Source organism: Eurosta solidaginis, chromosome 3, assembly GCF_040869045.1.
Source record: "Eurosta solidaginis isolate ZX-2024a chromosome 3, ASM4086904v1, whole genome shotgun sequence".
Taxonomy (NCBI): Eukaryota; Metazoa; Arthropoda; class Insecta; order Diptera; family Tephritidae; genus Eurosta; species Eurosta solidaginis.
Genome location: NC_090321.1, coordinates 117,547,679 through 117,568,934, shown reverse-complemented (window position 1 = coordinate 117,568,934; position 21,256 = coordinate 117,547,679).

Sequence of the window (21,256 nt, the reverse complement as noted above, 5' to 3'; positions counted from 1 at the left end):
ATTATTTTCGTTAGTTCGGGGTCTTGAATAATTTGCTGTTGTAATCGCCATACGTGGTGTGATGGTAGCGTGTCCGCCTACCACACCGGATGCCCTGGGTTCAAGCCCCCGGGCAAAGCAAAACCAAAAATTTTAGAAATAAGTTTTTCAATTAGAAGAAAATTTTTCTAAGCGGGGTCGCCCCTCGGCAATGTTTGGCAAGCGCTCCGGGTGTATTTCTGCCATGAAAAGCTCTCAGTGAAAACTCATCTGCCTTGCAGATGCCGTTCGGAGTCGGCATAAAATCATGTAGGTCCCGTCCGGCCAATTTGTAGGGAAAATCAAGAGGAGCACGACGCAAATTGGAAGAGAAGCTCGGCCTTAGATCTCTTCGGAGGTTCTCGCGCCTTAAAAAAAAAAAAAAAAAAAATCGCCATACAAATATCGTTGATCGACATGTTGTCTAGCTGGAGTGCTCTTATCCAATCGAGACCCATAACAGTGAGGTCTTTTACTGAAGTTACGTAGCATGTGGAAGTAGCCTTCCTGTTTTGAAATTCAATGTTGCACTCAAATTGAGCTATGAGTGGCAGCTGACCTGTTGCGCTGCGTGCTTCTTGCATAACTTCATCCACTTTATTAATTGAAAGCTTCTACAAAGCCTCTTTGGTTATGATAGTGATATCTGATTCAGTGTCGCATTGTAGGTTTATTTCGATTTCGTTAATACTAACCTTTATAAACTTTCTGCCGCTTATGTTGTTGACTGAAAATATTGTTTTTATATCAGCGTTTGGTTTTTCTTAACGTGAGTACCCTTGTTTGCATGGGGCTTCCCCTTCACCTTCTTTACCCTACAGTATCCGTCCTTGCGTCCGACTTCATTGCAGTTTTTGCATTTGTAATTCTTGAATGAACAATTCCGGACGTAGTGCATACAGCCACATAACCAACATGGTGAATTTGGCGTACTCTTTTTGTTTTGCGTATTTGTAGAAGTTTTTATTTGTTGCACTACAAAATTTTTCTTTTCGACAAGCACGGTGTCTGACTTAAGATTAATGATGCGTTGACATTCTCGTGAAATAATTTTAAGGGTGATTGCACTAGCCTCGCTCTCGATTTTGCTTAAGAGTTTTGTACGTATTTCAAAATTTGTTTGAGATTTAAAACCCATGACGAACACCAAACATTTGAATTGGTCAATTGTTAACTCGTTTAGCTTGAATTTCTTGCAGTGTTTGTTAACCATTCCTGTGTATGTGAGAAAATCCATATCCGCGTCTTTTGTCAATTGCAAATAGTTGAATCGTACATTGAAAATTGATGTTTGACTACCAAAAAGTTGGATTAGTTTCTGCACTGTGATGTCAAAGGAAAACTAACGTGGGTATTTAGGAAGAATATAATTTAGATATTTACTATGAGCGTTTGTGTTAAGTTTACGAAGCAATAATCTTACTTTTGCGGCATCGTCTAACTTTGCTGCACCTATTAAAAATAGATCTACGTGGCGTGCGAACCACGTATCGAGGGTTACATTGTTTTCAACGTCTAAACAAAATTCAGATATGTTGACTGCAAACACTTCTAGGATGAACTCTGGGCCTTTGTTTGAATTGGATGTTTTACCTTCGGGTTGTGATGTCCCTTTGCGAAGTAATTTCTCCATCAATTTTTGCATGTCATCGTGTTGTTGCTTCTGCTGAATTTGCATTTGCTTAAGCACTGACTGTATCGCGTCATCCATTTTACTTCTGATAGGAATCGCTAATCCTCGTCGCCACTGTTACGTTTCGTACTTTTAAACGTTTATATTTAACATTTATTTGTATTCAAAAAATAATTCCAAAAAGTAAAGTAAAACTCAATAATATAATAAATGGTAATCTCAAATTTTCCACGTGTGTATTCTTGCTAATGCTCATCTCCCGTCAGGCATGCATATCAAAAACGTCAAAATGTAATTCCGTGTTGCCAGATGATGGCAATCATGTGTCCAACATATATATATTTAAGATTTTTGTTATTTTCCTTTCCTTTCGTATGTGCACTTTTATTAATTTTTGCAACATATAATATTCATTCCCTTTAAAATATTTATATCAACACCTTAGGAGCATGGACAAAACAAATACAACTTTTCATATTGATGTAAGCGTAACTACTCTGCTGCCCTAATAAAAAATGTTGGTATCTACAATATAGCTGAAACTGAGTATAACGTGTTTGCATATGTTCTTTTCAACATATGTGACCTGGAGGTTAATTCGCTGTGAAAAACTGAAAAATGTACACTTATTGAAAACTCATTTGCACACAAAATGTACACTTTAAATTTTCATGCGATTCTGTAAAGTATTGTGCACATTGTTTTGCTGAATCAGCGCTGAATGTAAAAGTCATATGTCAGTTAGAAAATGTTTATCAAACGCCATGAAAAGAAAAACGTTAGTCTGAAACAGTGAGTATGAGTTTTCAATGTCACAATAGTGTACACTGGCTGTCAAGAAAACTCACGAAGTTTATATCAGTGAGTTTTCTTGTTCACATTTGTGCTTTACAGAATCACAATTTCAAAGTTTACACAATTTCTTGTGGATACTTTAAACTCATAGATTGTTAATGGGTCCCCTGGAATCATTAAACCACCCCATCGTACGAAAACAAATTTTCGAGAAGAACGCGAATGTAATGGAATGAAAACATAAAACTTAGCAGCTTTTGTGTGTAGTAAGAAATTGGGGTTGGATTTTATATAAGGTGCCACGATTTTCAAACTTTTGTTGATTTTTAGGTGAATAGGGGGTCCTAAAAAAGACGAGTATCAAGATTTAGAATCAGAAAGCAGAAACTATATTTTTTATCTCGTTTAAAAGTTATTCGCGGAAAACCCGTCGGTACTATAGGCGCTTTTTTCGTTGCAATTAAACAAACGAAAGCATATGAAGGTGGTGAATAGTGTTGCCATCTACTCAACAATATCTTGGTTATCTTGATAGAACATTATAAGGTAAGGCACGTCGACATTAATGCAAACAAACATAACTACCAATGTATCTTGTTTTTGTAATTCTCTGAATAATTTGTAGTCTAATATTATTTGGGGTGTTGATATTGTTCGGGCTTATAATCAGATTCAGTTGTATGCGTAAAATTGCTTGCAAATAATTGATTCATTCACTGTTTTGACCAATGAAATGTCACTAAAAATTACCTTTTCTTTTCTTCTCTTGTCTTGTCTTGTCTTGTATTGTCTTGACTTGTCTTGTCTTGTCTTGTCTTGACTTGTCTTGTCTTGTCTTTGGGAATTTCAAGTGCTAAACTTAAGCTGTAATATTACCAAATTTCGGAATTTAAAAGCTTTTTTTCATAAAGTAAGAGTTTCCTAGAGTTCCGAAAGATTATTTTGTCATTTTTAGGATCCCCTCTATCCCTCAAAAAAAAATTGGAAAATCGTGGCACCTTATTCAAAATATTCCCCAATATATATCGTTTGTTTACGTGCGAAACTATATAAATGTTAATAATTCTATCATGTTATGGTCCACTTGGGAGAGTCAACCTTGGAACGTACCAGTTGGCTAGTGATAGGGAAAAAGGTAGGATTCACCCTCACTCATGTCTGCCTGGGGTGGTCAAAACCAATTTTTGTTAATTTCGCGCAGGTGGCATCGCTAAATAATCCAATGGTGTGGGAAAATTCCCAATAACGGCAACCACCATGGCGTAACTATACAAGGTGACAGCTGACTTGTAGCTTTTATACGATTTGACACATCAACTTTCAGCGCAGTACGATTTTGACATTAGTCCATCGGTTCACAAAAACAAAGCATATGGAACTTTTAATGATGGCTGCAGGAATGTCACCGCGACTACCACCTGGTGTGGTTCCACCATGGCAACCACAGTTAAATCATTCGATTTAACGGCGCCGTTCCACTGCGCAGTCGCAATGATGAAATGGAATTTTGTCTTGCTAACGGGATAACTGCGTGGTGGAGGTTTTTGGTCCTCAGAAAAGAAATTAAATAAGTGGATAGCACGCGTGGGCTTAAGTTGGTGTTTTTTCTGCAAGAAGATAGTTGTCGGAAGGTGCGTTGCGGTGCTAACGAATTTTATGCTCCCGAATCTTTAATATTTAATGGAAAAATAAAATGCGATATGCATTTATAACTAAGACAAAAGTGATGTAAATGAAGTGTAGTTATGCGTAATATAAGTTCACCATAAATGAAATGGAAAAGTTCCACTGATTTCAGCATAAGTATATAAGCGGTAAGCGTGTAGTACAAACAAGCATCCGTGACACTTTTTTTCAAAACTTCACGCGAGTGAATGCCCAGAAAAGGGAGGTGGATAAAGAAAAGTGCGTATAAGTCCGCAGTAGTGGTCGTGAGTGGTCGAACGTTAAAGACAACGTAAAATATATTAACAAGGAAAATATCTCATCCATGGAAATGTTCACCAGGTGAAATACAAAAGCATAAACTTCATTGGGCTGCCTCCATGTGCATATATAAGTCTTTAGTTTTGTCCGTGCGAAAGTACACGCAAATACGAGCGATTCAAGTGACTTTGAACATTTATAGAATAAAAAGTAACCTCGAAACGAAGGAAGTGTGCGTGCGACCATGAAATAGGTAGAGAACTGCCTATGAGAAGATCAGGTATATACTTATATGGCGTATCCCGCGTAAGGGTGCCCAAATCATTAGACAAATACTAGCCGTGTGCCACCAAAACCTTTCTCATGCCATCATGTATATTCTCACCTTTTCAATGGTGTAACTTGTTTAGTTTTGTCAAACGCGTATTGCAATATAGTATGCACATAGGAATATTCTTGGGTTGCTCAAAGTGTAATGCTTACCAAGCAGCGTGATCAAATTAAGTTGTATGATACAAATGTAAAGCGCGTTAAAGACTTAACGCTGGATGTTAAGAGTAAGATGCTAAGAGACGATGTTTAAAAACATTACAACGAATTCAATGGGCGCCCCTGAGCAACGCCACACTCTGCCACCACCAATATTATACCAGCGACACCACTAATGCGAGAAACTATTAGCGATAGAACCAACACTACAGCGCCAACATCGCGCGCTATCACTAACCGCGCCAAAGACGCGCGCTATCGCTACCACCGAAACCGGACATAACCATCACCAACCGCGTGTTAACACCATCAGCAGCGCAACCCCGTGCGCCAGAATCCTTGATCGCGCAACAGCGCGCTACCACCACCAACCGCGCAAACAACCGCGCGTTAACACCACCATTACGTGCAACACCGCGCGCAACCACCAGCGATAGCGCTAGCCAACCAAACGCGCAACCACCACCAAGAGCGCCAACGAAACAGCGGGCTGCCACCATTACTGCGTGCAACACCGCGCGGAACCACCAGCGATAGCGCTAGCCAACCAAGCGCGAAACAACCATCAATAGCGCGAACGAAGCCGCGCGCTGCCACCATTACTGCATGCAATACCGCGCGCGACCCCCGGCAGCGCCTACCCAACTGCACAACAACCACCGGAAGTACCTCCACCACCAGCTTTAGTAACAACAACCAGCAGACCGCCGCATATAGGCCTGCTGCAACACCAGCTTTAGTGAAAACAACAAGCAGGGCCGCCGCATATAGGACTGCTGCAACCACGCAGCTGTGACAACTTACCGGCAATGACAGCATAGTACCAGCAACAACATCTAAAGCGGTGGGTTCGTTCCGGATACGGAAAATATTTTCAAAAACAAGAAAAATGAGAAATTCTGATGATTTTTTTTTGACACTTTTAAATCTCCAAATTTTTATCTAAGCTTTAAAAACTTTACTTTTACCCTGGGTTTGTATTGTCTAATTCATTTTGGACCAGACCGGTATAACACTTAATTTTGACAATTTTTTTTTCCAGGGGCGTTTGTAGATTTTCTTCAATACAATGTATGTAAAATTAGGTTTTTTTTAGGGGAGAAAATTTTAAATACTCTTTAAAAAGGATTGTAAAAGAAAAATATATTCTTGATTAACTAACTAAAATTAATTGGACTGGAACACTGCACACTAAAAGATTCTTGAAATTCCAAGTAAATGCTTGGAAACTGTTTGAAAATATCTAAAATTTAAGTAATCTTTGTAACTTTTCGAAAACACGTTCGAAAACGGGTTTCATACTAAAAAAAAGCTTCTTGAATTTCGAACAATTTTTTTTTCCCGGAAATTCTCAATAAAAGATTCCTTTTGTGAATTCTCTAACTTTTCTAAAATTTTAGAATTTGTTTATAAAGAATTTTTCTTTTACTGACTAAAATAAAAGAAAGAACTGATGAAATTTCGAAATCATTACTGGTGCAAATTGTTTGACTCTTCACATCTTCAGCAGACATATGCGAGAATCGAAAGAGTTCTTGTAACTTGAGCAGAGCGAGTTGCTTCCAAACGGCCTCATGTAGCCCTAGTTTTATGCTTTCCAATACTCTACCGGGGGTGTTCCTTTGCAGGGCGATTACGAAAGAATATCGCTATTGTTACAAGCTTTCTCCCTCCATAGCTTTTAAAACAGCTCATACGAACCACAGCATCAGTTAAATATAAATCATAATTTAAGCTTTACTTGAGCTTGTAAGTAAAACTTTTTAACATAATGTTGACCAAACTCTGATTTGACGAGGTCTTAACAATCAATTGCTAACTTACGTAAATGATAAAAGAAATATATGACAGTCTTGCTTATTTTGCACAAATTTGAATTTTTAAAACGTGCCTCTGTAAATATATTGCGTTGTTATATTTAATTTGCTATACTATTTATGTATCTCTATTATTTTGAAATCTTGTTAAAAAACCAAACCACACTACACCCCAGAATTATACAAATAAAAAATAGAATATAATAAAACAAAATTAAGTAGAATTGAACTGAAATAAAATAAAATTAAATTAAATGGAATCAATATAAAATAATATAAGATAAAATATATAAAATATGACAAAATAAAATAAATTAGAATAAAATAAACTTTAATAAAATAATAAAGATTATAAATAATAATAATAAAAATAAAATAAAAGAAAAGAAAACACAGTAAAATTAAACTATATATTCAAAAGAAAGCATAAACTACTATAAAATAAAATAAAATACAAAAAAGGTAGAATAGGTATGAAGTTGAGGAAACTTTTAAATAGGGAGTACAGTTCCGCGACACGCGACAGGACGGTACCCCAACTAATCTAACGTAAAGAAAAAAAAAAACTTAGAGTAGCAATTTTTCTTTGGATCAACGTTTGGGTTGTACTCACCGTTGAAAAGAAAATGTAATTAAGTTAGATTCTCTCACATTTTAAAATACACCTACCCTTGAGTTTTCTTTTGCTTAGGGGTTCCCTTATAATATTTTTCATAAGCCTTAGTATATCTTTAGTTATATAGCATGTATTGCCATGTATGTACTGAATGAGTTTTCACTGAAATGTTTGATAAGGAGTTTTGAATAAAATTTGTATTCTAAAATGGGAATGCTGGCAGTCTTTTTGATTTAGAAGGAACTAGGTAATACAGGTAAGGGGCCACCGAAAAATTAAGGTGCGTCGGTGGCCATGGTTTTGAGGGTGGGCTAAGCACCGGGCGTCGCACCAAGACCCGCGGCGCCCCCTCTGTATATTCGGCCCTTTTTGTTTATTGCCCTTTTCTTTTTTTGTTTTAATTTTTCAGCTTTTTTCCACTTTTGATGTTCAGTAGTAGTAACCGGTCATTTCCGGTTCAGTTAAGTTTTTTTTGCGTTTAGATTTTTTTTGAATTTTAAATTTTGAATGGTTAACGGTCTGTCCGTGGCATCCGGTTCGACCGGATGTCGTTTTAATTTGAATTTCAAGCGTTTTGAGTTGGCTCTGCGCTATTTTGTCAGTTGATTTTGAAGGAACTTTTTTTCCTGTTATGGCGCAGGACAGCAAGGTTGGCAAGAACCCAACCCAGCCGACATGACTAGTCACAGTTCAACCCCAGATCATGCCGACTGCCTTCCTTGCTGCTCCCATGGAAAATGCGTAAACCATAACAGATGACGCCCAACGCTTTGGTGTCCGAGGCACTGTCGCGATGACAGTTGCTGAGGGCGCCATAACAGATGGCGCCCAACGTGGTTCCTGAGGCGCCGAGTGCGAGGGTCACTGCTGGTCAAATTGTGAAGTTGACCATCCCACCAGTCCGGGGTGAGCAGCCGCAGGAGCAGCCCGCTGCGTTGCGGTGGGATGGTTAGACGAATCAGGGTGTCCGGAGTGATCATCGTCTCCGGTAGCTGAGGGATCCACGGGACTTAGCGTCAGTCCTCCGGATTTTTGTATTCACCCGATGAGGCAGTGCTGCACGCACTTAATTTTTTTTGTAATTGTGGGTTTAGTTTTCCCGGAAGTTGTCCGTAGTCGGCTCTGGTTTAAAATATGTGTCCGCTAATTGGGTTTCTATTTTTTTTTTACGTTTAATTTTTATAACTTCTTTCTTATTGCCGAATTTGTGATGTCCAGTATGAGTGTGTGTGTCAATAGTAGGACCCCAGCTCAGCCCACGTCTCAGGTGGTACCACAGAATACCACCTGGATTGTGACGGGTTGAGCTGGGATCTAAAGCGGCACCCTTTCCTGTCCCACCAGTCTGGGGAGCGGCCCTTGAGTCGCTCCACCCATAGCGGCGGAGGCAGGAGGGGTGTCCCGGGTGAATGGACGGGAGGCCTCAACACCCCCAGCCAGTCCCACTAGCGAATCCCTGGAGCCCGCCTCTGCGTTGCGGCTGTGTGTGTTGGGACCAACCTGTGTGTGTAGGAAATCGACTCTAGTGGCCCCAACCAGTCCCAGAGGCAGGTCCTCAAGACCCCCTTATGCGTTGCGGTTGGGAGCACTAGGGACAAGTATGAATGGATTTGTGTTGTTTTTGTTGTTTTTTTTCCCTGTAGCCCTACTGCCTTCTAATGATGGGATGTCAGCATTCCCATTACCACCCGTAGTATATATGTAACTAATCACTTTTTCTTTACAGCTTTTTTTCCAATTTCTTTTTCCTCTTCGATACGATTATCGAAAAAAATATATTTTTAGTATTTATTCTCGCGAACTTTTTTTATTCCCTCGCGCAAGTTTTTTTTTTACATATATTTATACGTTTTTTTTTTCAAACCATCGTCTAGAGTATAGGGTGAAGAGAGGTGAATTCAGATCTTTTTCTTAACCCCTAACTGCTTTACGTTTTGTTTTAAGCAGACGTTTTTTTGAGATACCAAAACTACGATTTAACAATTTTTTTTTTCTGATTATAATGTCGCACGACCAATCGTTCGGGCGAATGCCCACCAGAAACACTCCTTCCGGGAGTGATGGAATTTTTTTTTACCAAATTTATAAATTGATTTTTTTTTAAACTTACAAATTTGATTTTTTTTACCCTGTCTGGGCGTTTTGGCGGTCGGGGACATCTCACCCAGTATTCTCCCCGAGCAATGATATCATAGGTTGTTCACACGCGTACTCACCGAGAACCGTGAACCGTGAACAGCCTGGCAGTCCACGCTTGGGTTGGACTAGCCTTACGGAGTTTGGACGTGTTCTCCTTATCAAAGTGTCTACACACATATGTTTTTTTTTTGCCTTTCTGTGGGGGCGATTATCACTAGAACCATACGGAGTTTGGACGAGTTCTCCTTATCAAAATGTCTACCCATATGTTTTTTTGCCTTTCTGTGGGGGCGATAACCACTAGAACCATACGGAGTTTTGACGAGTTCTCCATAACAAATGTCTAATAACCGCAAAGCCATTTAAACTAAGAAACAAAATTAATTCACAAATTGACGTAACTTTTTTTGATGGACCTTGTTGCCCGACTGGCTTCGCGGTAGAACTTTGAGACTCTTATCTTAGGGGTGAGTCGTGCCCCACGTTGCTGGCATCGAAGGTTCCTGGTAGTGGCTTCCCATAGATGAACCGGTTTCCTGTTCGCTTCATCGTCAGGTCTTCAAAGCGAAGCAGGTTTGTTATGGTCCACTTGGAAGAGTCAACCTTGGAACGTACCAGTTGGCTAGTGATAGGGAAAAAGGTAGGATTCACCCTCACTCATGTCTGCCTGGGGTGGTCAAAACAAATTTTTGTTAATTTCGCCCAGGTGGTATCGCTAAATAATCCAATGGTGTGGGAAAATTCCCAATAACGGCAACCATCATGGGGTAACTATACAAGGTGACAGCTGACTTGTTGCGTTTATACGATTTGACACATCAACTTTCAGCGCAGTACGATTTTGTCATTAGTCCATCGGTTCACAAAAACAAAGTATATGGAACTTTTAATGATGGCTGCAGGAATGTCACCGCGACTACCACCTGGTATGGTTCCACAATGGCAACCACAGTTAAATCATACGATTTAACGGCGCCGTTCCACTGCGAAGTCGCAATAATGGAATGGAATTTTGTCTTGCTAACGGGATAACTGCGTGGTGGAGGTTTTTGGTCCCCAGAAAAGTTATTAATTAAGTGGATAGCACGCGTGGGCTTAAGTTGGTGTTTTTTCTGCAAGAAGATATTTGTCGGAAGGTGCGTTGCGGTGCTAACGGATTTTATGCTCCCGAATCTTTAATATTTAATGGAAAAATGAAATGCGATATGCATTTATAACTAAGACAAAAGTGATGTAAATGAAGTGTAGTTATGCGCAATATAAGTTCAACATAAACGGAATGGAAAAGTTCCACTGATTTCAGCATAAGTATATAAGCGGTAAGCGTGTAGTACGAACAAGCACCCGTGAAATTTTTTTTCAGTACTTCACGCGAGTGATTGCCCAGAAAAGGGAGGTGGATAAAGAAAAGTGCGTATAAGTCCGCGGTAGTGGTCGTGAGTGGTCGAACGGTAAAGACAACCTAAAATATATTAACAAGGAAAATATCTCATCCATGGAAATGTTCACCAGGTAAAATACAAAAGTATAAACTTCATTGCGCTGCCTCCAATTGCATATATAAGTATTTAGTTTTGTCCGTGCGAAAGTACACACAAATACGAGCGATTCAAGTGGCTTTGAACATTTATAGCATAAAAAGTAACCTAGAGACGAAGGAAGTGTCCGTTCGACCATGAAATAGGTGGAGAACTGCCTATGAGAAGATCAGGTATATACTTACATGCCGTATCCCGCGTAAGGCGCCAAAACCATCAGACAAATACTAGCCGTGTGCCACCAAAACATTTCTCATGCCATCATGTATATTCTCACCTTTTTAAGGGTGTAACTTGTTTAGTTTTGTCAAACGCGTATGGGACTATTTTTGGGTTGCTCAAAGTGTAATGTTTACCAAGCAGCGTGATCAAATTAAGTTGTATGATACAAATGTAAAGCGCGTTATAGACTTAACGCTGGATGTTAAGAGTAAGACGCTAAGAGACTGTAGTTCACCCATCTACGATGTTTAAAAACATTACAACGAATTGAATGGGCGCCCCTGAGCAACGCCACACTCTGCCACCACCAATATTATACCAGCGACACCACTAATGCTAGCAACTATTACCGATAGCACCAACACTACAGCGCCAACATCGCGCGCTATCACTAACCGCGCCAAAGACGCGCGCTATCGCTACCACCGAAACCGGACATAACCACCACCAACCGCGAATTAACACCATCAGCAGCGCAACACCGCGCGCCACCAGCCTTGATCGCGCTACCACCACCAGCCGCGCAAACAACCGCGTGTTAACACCACCATTGCGTGCAACACCGCGCGCAACCACCAGCGATAGCGCTGGCCAACCAAACGTGCAACCACCATCAATAGCGCCAACGAAACAGCGCGCTGCCACCATTACTGCGTGCAACACCGCGCGCGACCCCCGGCAGCGCCTACCCAACTGCACAACAACCACCACCAGCTTTAGTAACAATAACCAGCAGGGCCGTCGCATATAGGCCTGCTGCAATACCAGCACTAGTAACAACAACCAGCAGGGCCGCCGCATATAGGCCTGCTGCAACACCAGCTTTAGTAACAACAACCAGCAGGGCCGCCGCATATAGGCCTGCTGCAACCACCCAGCTGTGACAACTTACCGGCAATGACAGCATAGTACCAACTACCAGCAACAACATATAAAGCGGTGAGTTCGTTCGGATACGGAAAATATTTTCAAAAACAAGAAAAATGAGAAATTCTGATGATTTTTTTTTTGACACTATTAAATCTCCAAATTTGTATCTAATCTTCAAAAACTTTACTTTTACCCTGGGTTTGTATTGTCTAATTCATTTTGGCCCAGACCGGTATAACACTTAATTTTGACATTTTTTTTTTCTCGAAGTCGTCTGTAGATTTTCTTCAATACAATGTATGTAAAATTAAGTTTTTTTAGGGGAGAAAATTTGAAATACTCTTTAAAAAGGATTGTAAAAGAAAAATATATTCTTGATTAACTAACTAACATTAATCAGACTGGAACACTGCACATTAAAAGATTCTTGATATTCCAAGTAAATGCTTGGAAACTGTTTGAATATATCTAAAATTTTATGCAATCTTTGGAACTTTTCGAAAATACGTTCGAAAACGGGTTTCATACTAAAAACATAAGCTTCTTAAATTAAAATTTTTTTTTTCCCGAAATTCTCAATAAAAGATTCCTTTTGTGAATCCTCTAACTTTTCTAAAATTTTAGAATTTGTTTATAAAGATTTCGGTATTAAAGAATTTTTCTTTTACTGTCTAAAATAAAAGAAAGAACTGATGAAATTTCGAAATCATTACTGTTGAAAATTGTTTGACCCTTCACATCTTCAGCAGACGTATGTGAGAATCGAAAGAGTTCTTGTAACTTGAGCAGAGCGAGTTGCTTCCAAACGGCTTCATGTTGCCCTAGTTTTATGCTTTCCAATACTCTACCGGGGGTGTTCCTTTGCAGCGCGATTACGAAAGAATATCGCTATTGTTACAAGCTTTCTCCCTCCATAGCTTATAAAACAGCTCATACGAACCACAGCATCAGTTAAATATATAATCATAATTTATAGTAGCTTTACTTGAGCTTGTAAGTAAAACTTTTTAACATAATGTTGACCAAACTCTGATTTGACGAGGTCTTAACAATCAATTGCTAACTTACGTAAATGATAAAAGAAATATATGACAGTCTTGTTTATTTTGCACAAATTTGAATTTTTAAAACGTGCCTCTGTAAATATATTGCATTATTATACTTAATTTGCTATACTATTTATGTATCTATATTATTTTGAAATCTTGTTAAAAAACCAAACCACACTACACCCCAGAATTATACAAAAAAAAAAAAAACATAAGGTAAAATAAAATAAAATAGAATATAATAAAACAAAATTAAGTAGAATTGAACTGAAATAAAATAAAATTAAATGGAATCAAGATAAAATAATATAAGATAAAATACGACAAAATTAAATTAAATATACCAAAAATAAAATAAATTAGAATAAAATAAACTTTAATAAAATAATAAAGATAATAAATAATAATAATAAAAATAAAATAAAAATAGTAAAATTAAACTAAATATTCAAAAGAAAGCATAAACTACTATAAAATAAAATAAAATAAAATACAATTAAGGTAGAATAGGTATGAAGTTGAGGAAACTTTCAAATAGGGAGTACAGTTACGCGACAGGACGGTACCCCAACTAATCTAGCGTAAAGAAAAAAAAAACCTAGAGTAGCAATTTTTCTTTGGATCAACCTTTGGATTGTACTCACCGTTGAAAAGAATATGTAATTAAGTTAGATTCTCTCACATTTTAAAATACACCTACCCTAGACTTTTCTTTTGCTTAGGGTTTCCCTTATAATATTTTTCATAAGCCTTAGTATAGCTTTAGTTATATAGCATGTATTGCCATGTATGTACTGAATAAGTTTTCACTGAAATGTTTGATAATGAGTTTTGAATAAAATTTGTATTTGGCAGTCTTTTTGATTTAGAAGGCACAAGGTACTCCAGGTAAGGGGCCACCGAAAATTAAGGTGCGTCGGTGGCCATGGTTTTCAGGGTGGGCTAAGCACCGGGCGTCGCACCAAGACCCGCGGCGCCCCCTGTGTATATTCGGCCCTTTTTGTTTATTTCCTTTTTTTCCACTTTTGATTTTCAATAGTAGTAATCGGCCATTTCCGGTTCGATTAAGTTTTTTTTTGCGTTTACATTTTTTTTGAATTTTAAATTTTGAATGGTTAACGGTCTGTGCGTGGCATCCGGTTCGACCGGATGTCGTTTTAATTTGAATTTCAAGCGTTTTGAGTCGGCTCTGCGCTATTTTGTCAGTTGATTTTGAATAGGCATGATAAGAACTTTTTTTCCTGTTATGGCGCAGGACAGCAAGGTTGGCAAGAACCCAACCCAGCCGACATGACTAGCCACAGTGCAACCCCAGATCATGCCGACTGCCTTCCTTGCTGCTCCCATAGAAAATGCGAATCCATAAAAATCAGTATCTTCAATTTTTGTGTACGCGTCTTCTTCTTATTTTCAACAAAACAGATGTTTTATATTAGTGCTACCAGCTCTCATTTGCCATCATCCGGTGGCAAAGATCCTGAGCCAGATAAATAATTTTGCATGTAAATGCAACAACAACGATTTGAGGCAGATAAAACCAGATAGAAGTCTGGTTCATTTTGTGAGCCAGATAATTTGTTAGTTACTTGTCTTTAGATTGGCAGCGCTGCCTTTAATAAACCTTTTTCAAAAATAGATGTCGCTGCTTGGCCTTTCGCTGTATGAGTTAAATGAAAAACAGCGGCGACATCTGCCTATCACATTTCACGTGTGCGAAAATATCGTGACATCTGCGAATAGAGTGGAAGGCACTCAAGGCGAATTCATTAGAGGGGGTGTTATCGCAAAAGCTGATTGCTTCTTCTTGATAATTTTCCATACAAAGCCTTGTACAACAATATGTCAGTTAATCGAGATCAATGAAAATTTTCTTTTGACTTGACATTCTTCTGCACAGCGAATTGGTTGAATTCGCTTTGCCACCACCTGGTATGGATTCGCCTTGAAGGCACTCGAATTCAGTGAAAGAGACACTCGAATGGAGTGGAATGAAGAACAGTAGGAAGAGCAGAGTTGCATTGGATTAATATAACTTCAATCATTGCGTCAATATTAAAGATAAATTTAGAAAAAATAATTAAATACTTGAGTATAAGCAAACATTTTCTTTCAATTACTGCAATTAAGGTGTCCTAGATGCTATATATTCCAAAATTATAACATTTTATGTCTGTTTAAAAATTTAACTTCAATTTCCCTAAGATTTCCGTAATATGGCCATTAGTGATGTTTGTGTGTGTGTGCAAATTTTGAGGGATCAGCTGTTAGTTGCGCTACTTGGTAAAGTTTACAATGTTTTCAACGTATACATGAACACTATCAGCCAAGATGTTGCCTTTTTGTAAATACAAAGGAATTTCTGACTTAACAATTGAAGTTTATTTCGCCGAGCCCATTCACACACAACATTTAGCGAAGCATCGTTATAAACATTCTCGTTATACAAGAAAATAACTTGCTAACATATATTGTGTTCTATTCATTTGTTAAATTGCAGTTTTAACTGTTACAATTTCTAGAAAAGTATCAACAAGTGGGAAAAATAATTTCACTTGCAGAGTGTGAAAGCACCCTTAGCCAAATCAAATGTCAAATTCTTCTTATGCTTTGCTTGCCACAAGATGTGGAAGTTGGCTACTTCTTCAGCTCAGATGGCGCTAGTGTCACTCGATCTGCCGTTGTCCATGAAAATATATGCAATCTACTCATAATGCATAAGATGATGGTGGAACTTTTTCTATGAAAAAGACTCTCTGTCAGGTCGTGGGTCGTCCCCGCGATGGGCTTCATTCAGACCTTGGCCCGCTCGGATGTATAGAGCCTCATATGTTTAGGCGGAGTACGCTGTTAAAACAGCAACATCAAAATAAGTTTTTGACTCGTTCAAAATATATGAACAAAAAAACCGAAAAATTATCCCTCCTGGTCCCTCCTAAACCAGGGGTGGTATCTACAGCATGTGTGCGCAGAACACCTTTCTGAGTTGGCGGCCTTCGGCCGCGCTTGTAAAAAGGCACCCTGGGTGGATCCAACACCGGTTTTGAGACCAAAACTATATCTACGCAAAACACTTATGTTCACAGTTTTTTTTTGTTGGGTGCTCACATAACAACAATCACATGAAAACCACCAACTTCAACAGCAAATATATCCGGACAGAGATATAGTTTTCATTTTCCGATTTCGGAGCATTGTTCCCGAGATTAATGCGCGTCATGTGAAACATATCTCGATATTTTTTTGGTAACATATCAGCAGTCGATCCCTCAACTAGACTTTATCCATAATAAAATTTATAAAAATCGTGTTTACCAAAAATGTAAACACGAGAAATGTCAAATGAAAATGTCCCAAAAACACCATTGTGAATTCACATAAATTCACAATGACGAAAAAGCTTTATTTGGAAGATTGCCAGGTGGGCGTGCATGATATGGTGAGAATAAGGACAGGGATAGATATAGGGTGGTCATGATTGCGATAGACGAAAAAAGACCGTGGGAAACGGCAAATGAAACGGTCCTTTTCAGCGATTTGGATAGTATAAGTATAAAAGGCGTAACTGGAGGAGAACAAAAGTAAAGTAAAATATAGAAGCATATCGGGCTAAAGTGCGCGCGCCGCTTTCCAAATAAAAGAAAATAAATTTTTATTTTTGTTTGTGATTAAGTTTTAAAAAAATTCCCTGTGCGCGATGATCCAGAAAATATCAGTGTAGTGCCGAAAACAATAATTTTTAATTTTTGATATAAGGCCTTTAATGAGAAGCGCGGTTTCGGTCGATAATTTTAAAGAAAAAGGGCGACGCTGCATCCAACCAACAGGACAGGATCTCCTTGCTGCATAAGGATGTGGAATATTTGTTTACCTGGTGAGTCTTTCAATTATATAGATTTTTTTATTTATATAGACTTTCGCGCCATTTGGGGTTCACGCGACCTCAATTTCGACATCGGTCACCAACCTCCTCGATAAATCCGCAGACACGCATTTTCCTGAGTGAAGATTCACACTCGATTATGGCTTTCTTGCGTAATCCTAAATTCTAAAATTACTATCTTTTTTATTTTTTTCTGATTAAAAACATAATTTTTTTGTGGATACATTCAGTTTATATTGCGTGTAGGTATGTTGGCAATATAATATTAACATATGTCTGACATAAGGCGCGTGAACGCCAAATCGGCTTTGGGAGCCTTAATAAAAAAATGTAATTGGCGCTAATTGTGATTTTGTTCTCGTAGTGGAAACCGAAGGTGGCCAGTGAATTTCGCATTGAGATGCATAGATGTATAGCTGAGTCACTATAAAATTTATCAATTTTTTTGTTTTAAACGTAATATTCGTATTAAACCAAAATTTATAAAGTTGTAAGGCGTCTATCAGTCACGAAAATATACCAAAACGATTAATTAGGCTGTTTTTTTTCTGTTTTACCTTTTTTTTTGCAGAAAGGGTATAAACCCCGGAACCAATAAGCCCCCAAATCCCCACATAAAAGAGCTCTTTTAGGCAGACATTAGGGTGTGTTTTAAAACTTTTTTTTTAATATATAACTCCAATTGAGTAGATGAGAGTTTGGCGATTTTGGCAACAGAAAGACCCAGGAATATATTCCAAAAGAATATTTGTCATAGATCCTTTTTTGTATACGAAAGTTTCTTTTAATCTTGATTATTTGGTATAAGATTTTATTTCATTCGTGTATAGATTTTAAGATTATGTTTATTAAAATGCGTGATTGAAGTGAAAAGAGAAGTAATATGGCGTGCTAATTTCTTTTGGCTCGGGATGTAAGGATGGAATGAGGAGGAGGTAAGTAGGAGTATGGAGCATGCCATTAGGGTGACCGCAGGGTAGGTTACTTGATGCGAGCGGTCCAAGGTTGGGTGGGATTCCTGTGGTGCGGTGGCTAAGTGAATCCGAAGAGGTTGAACGGAAGGAAATAAATATATGTGTGCGTCCGGTTCCAAGATGGTAGAGATATACGCCGCGATAAACGCTGCCGCCGTCGCCGATTTTGGTCGTTTTTCGCACGCCGTCGCCGAATATCAAAAATATCAGCGCGGCGGCGGCGTCCGGCGCGGTACTTTATATTCTACCCTTTTAAGACTTTTTAGGCCATTTATTGTTCATGACGAAAATTGGTCGGATATGGTCGAAAGTGGTATCAACGGATGCGCATCACTGCCAGTTATAAGAAACTAATTGCTAAATTTAACTCTTTCTAACTGTTCAAAAGTTATTTAAAAAAGCAGGCGCTTTGGATGTCAGCTTAACACGTACTTTGCATCACCCAATTCACCAAGTTATTAAAACAAAATACTAAAAGAAAAGTTATATAATAAATTTATATGCTCACATTGCATATTTTTTTTAAAAAATGAATGAACAATGAATTCAAATAAAATGACCCAAGGCAAACATGTTTTCAAATTGTCCTCAAGTTGTTAAAAAAAAGCAAGTTACCCAAAAAAGGTGCCGATTTTTAAAAAAATTTTATATTGCGATTGGCTCAAAAAATAAGCGAAATCAGTGATGCAAAATCCTTTAGTAGGTTCTAGGGGCATAACACTCCTTTGAAATGTTTCTTACCTCAAATTTAAGTTAAGGATATATATACGTATGAGAAGGGTTTGAAAAATACTTGGGCTTATATCTTTTTTTTATATGCGAAACTATACAATAGCGTCTGAAATGTTGATTTTGATTTTCACACTTCATCCTTCAACACCCAAGTCTATCGGTTTGACATTTCTTAAAGTTGGCGGCCCTACCCAAAACTAGTCCCTTGGAGTGAAACGCATTGATTATAGCCTATTAAACAAGTTTAAATATCACCTACACGTTACGGCTCCTTTTACAAATGTGAATAAGTAGGCACATATATCTACCAGGTGAGGCTTTGTCCTTCGCAAGAACACTCAAAGTGGTGAAGCAAAAGCTTTCCCAAGACAGTCGAACCAATGACCGTGTGTGCTACTATCCTAACGTAGTAGACAGTCGAACTAGTCTGAAAACTGAAGCTACGCGGTCATCCATAATGAGCTTTTATAACATATCGCCGGAAAACAGAAGTTTACATCTTTCAACTTAAAATCGGTCGACTTTCATCCTAAAATATCGTTTTGATTTAACGAAGAGTATTGAAATCAATGTTTGTTTACTTGCGAAACTATCTAAATGTTAATAATTCTATCAGTATCTTAAATTTTTGTGTACGCGTCTTCTTCTTATTTTCAACAAAACAGATGTTTTATATTAGTGCTACCAGCTCTCATTTGCCATCATCCGGTGGCAAAGATCCTGATCCAGATAAATAATTTTGCATGTATATGCAACAACAACGATTTGAGACAGATAAATCCAGATAGAAGTCTGGTTCAATTTGTGAGCCAGATATTTTGTTAATTACTTGTCTTTAGATTGGCAACGCTGCCTTTAATAAACCTTTTTCAAAAATAGATGTCGCTGCTTAGCCTTTCGCCGTATGAGTTATGTGAAAAACAGCGCCGACATCTGCCTATCACATTTCACGTGTGCGAAAATATCACGGCATCTGCTTCTCAAGTCTCTCAATGATCCAGAGCATTCCGTGAGAATTGAGCGTGAGTCGGAGCTGTAAAACTGACTAGATGATGGCAATTAAGTTGATTCAGATCGTTCCAATGAGATTTGATCGTGAGCCAGAGCTCGATAACTCAATGGAACGCTCCTATGCTTTCAAGATGCTTTCAACCATTGTTTACTATATAGTTTGGTAGCTTAAATTGAGGTTATGTTGCGAATAGAGTGGAAGGCACTCGAATTCAGTGAAAGAGACACTCGAATGGAGTAAAATGAAGAACAGGAGGAAGAGCAGAGTTGCATTGAATTAATATAACTTCAATCATTGCATCAATATTAAAGATAAATTTAGAAAAAATGATTAAATACTTGAGTATAAGCAAACGATTTCTTTCAATTACTGCAATTAAGGTGTCCTAGATGCTATATATTCCAAAATTATAACATTTTATATATGAATTAATCGGGGATTGCCCGTATTGCTTTAAATGTATGAACATTTATTTCAAGCAATTTTTAATTTTATAATTTATTTAAAAATTTGGGAAAAATTTAAACACCATGACATCAGGACGGACAAGGCGACAGCTGTTTCGATTATACCTTGTAAATCTCTTCCAAGCTTTTTCTCCCGGGAGTGGGAGTCGAACCCGCACTCTTACGATAGTTGAAATGGTTACAAACGCATTCAGCTACGTCATGCCTTAGTTGTTGTAAAGTTTTTCCCAATTGCCTTCTTTCGCATATATTATCTTCTGCACATCACATACTTCGTATGTAGCTATGTGTTGAAGTTATGCATGTTTGTAAGGCGGTTTCAGAGAAACTTGTTATTATTGCTGTTTTTGTTCTATTTTTAGAACTACAACGATAAAACCAAATGTTGTCTGTTTATATGAATTAATCGGGGATTGCCCGTATTGCTTTAAATGTATGAACATTTATTTCAAGCAATTTTTAATTTTATAATGTATTTAATAATTTGGGAAAAATTTAAACACCGTGACATGAGGACGGACAAGGCGACAGCTGTTTCGATTATACCTTGTAAATCTCTTCAAAGCCTTTTCTCCCGGGAGTGGGATTCGAACCCGCACTCCTACGATAGTTGAAATGGTTACAAACGCATTCAGCTACGTCATGCCTTAGTTGTTGTAAAGTTTTTCCCAATTGCCTTTTTCGCATATATTATATTCTACAAATCACATACTTCGTATGTAGTTATGTATTGAAGTTATCCATGTTTGTAAGGCGGTTTCAGAGAAACTTGGTATTATTGCTGTTTTTGTTCTATTTTTAGAACTACAACGAATTAACCAAATGTTGTCTGTTTATATGAATTTATCGGGGATTGCCCGTATTGCTTTAAATGTATGAATATTTATTTCAAGCAATTTTTAATTTTATAATTTATTTAATAATTTGGGAAAAATTTAAACACCGGGACATCAGGACGGACAAGGCGACAGCTGTTTCGATTAAGCCCAAATGCTTGTTGGGTATATTGCAAGCCATTTCGAACGAACGCAAATAACTGATAGGTTAACTAGATTTAACCATGCCAGATCGGTCGCTTA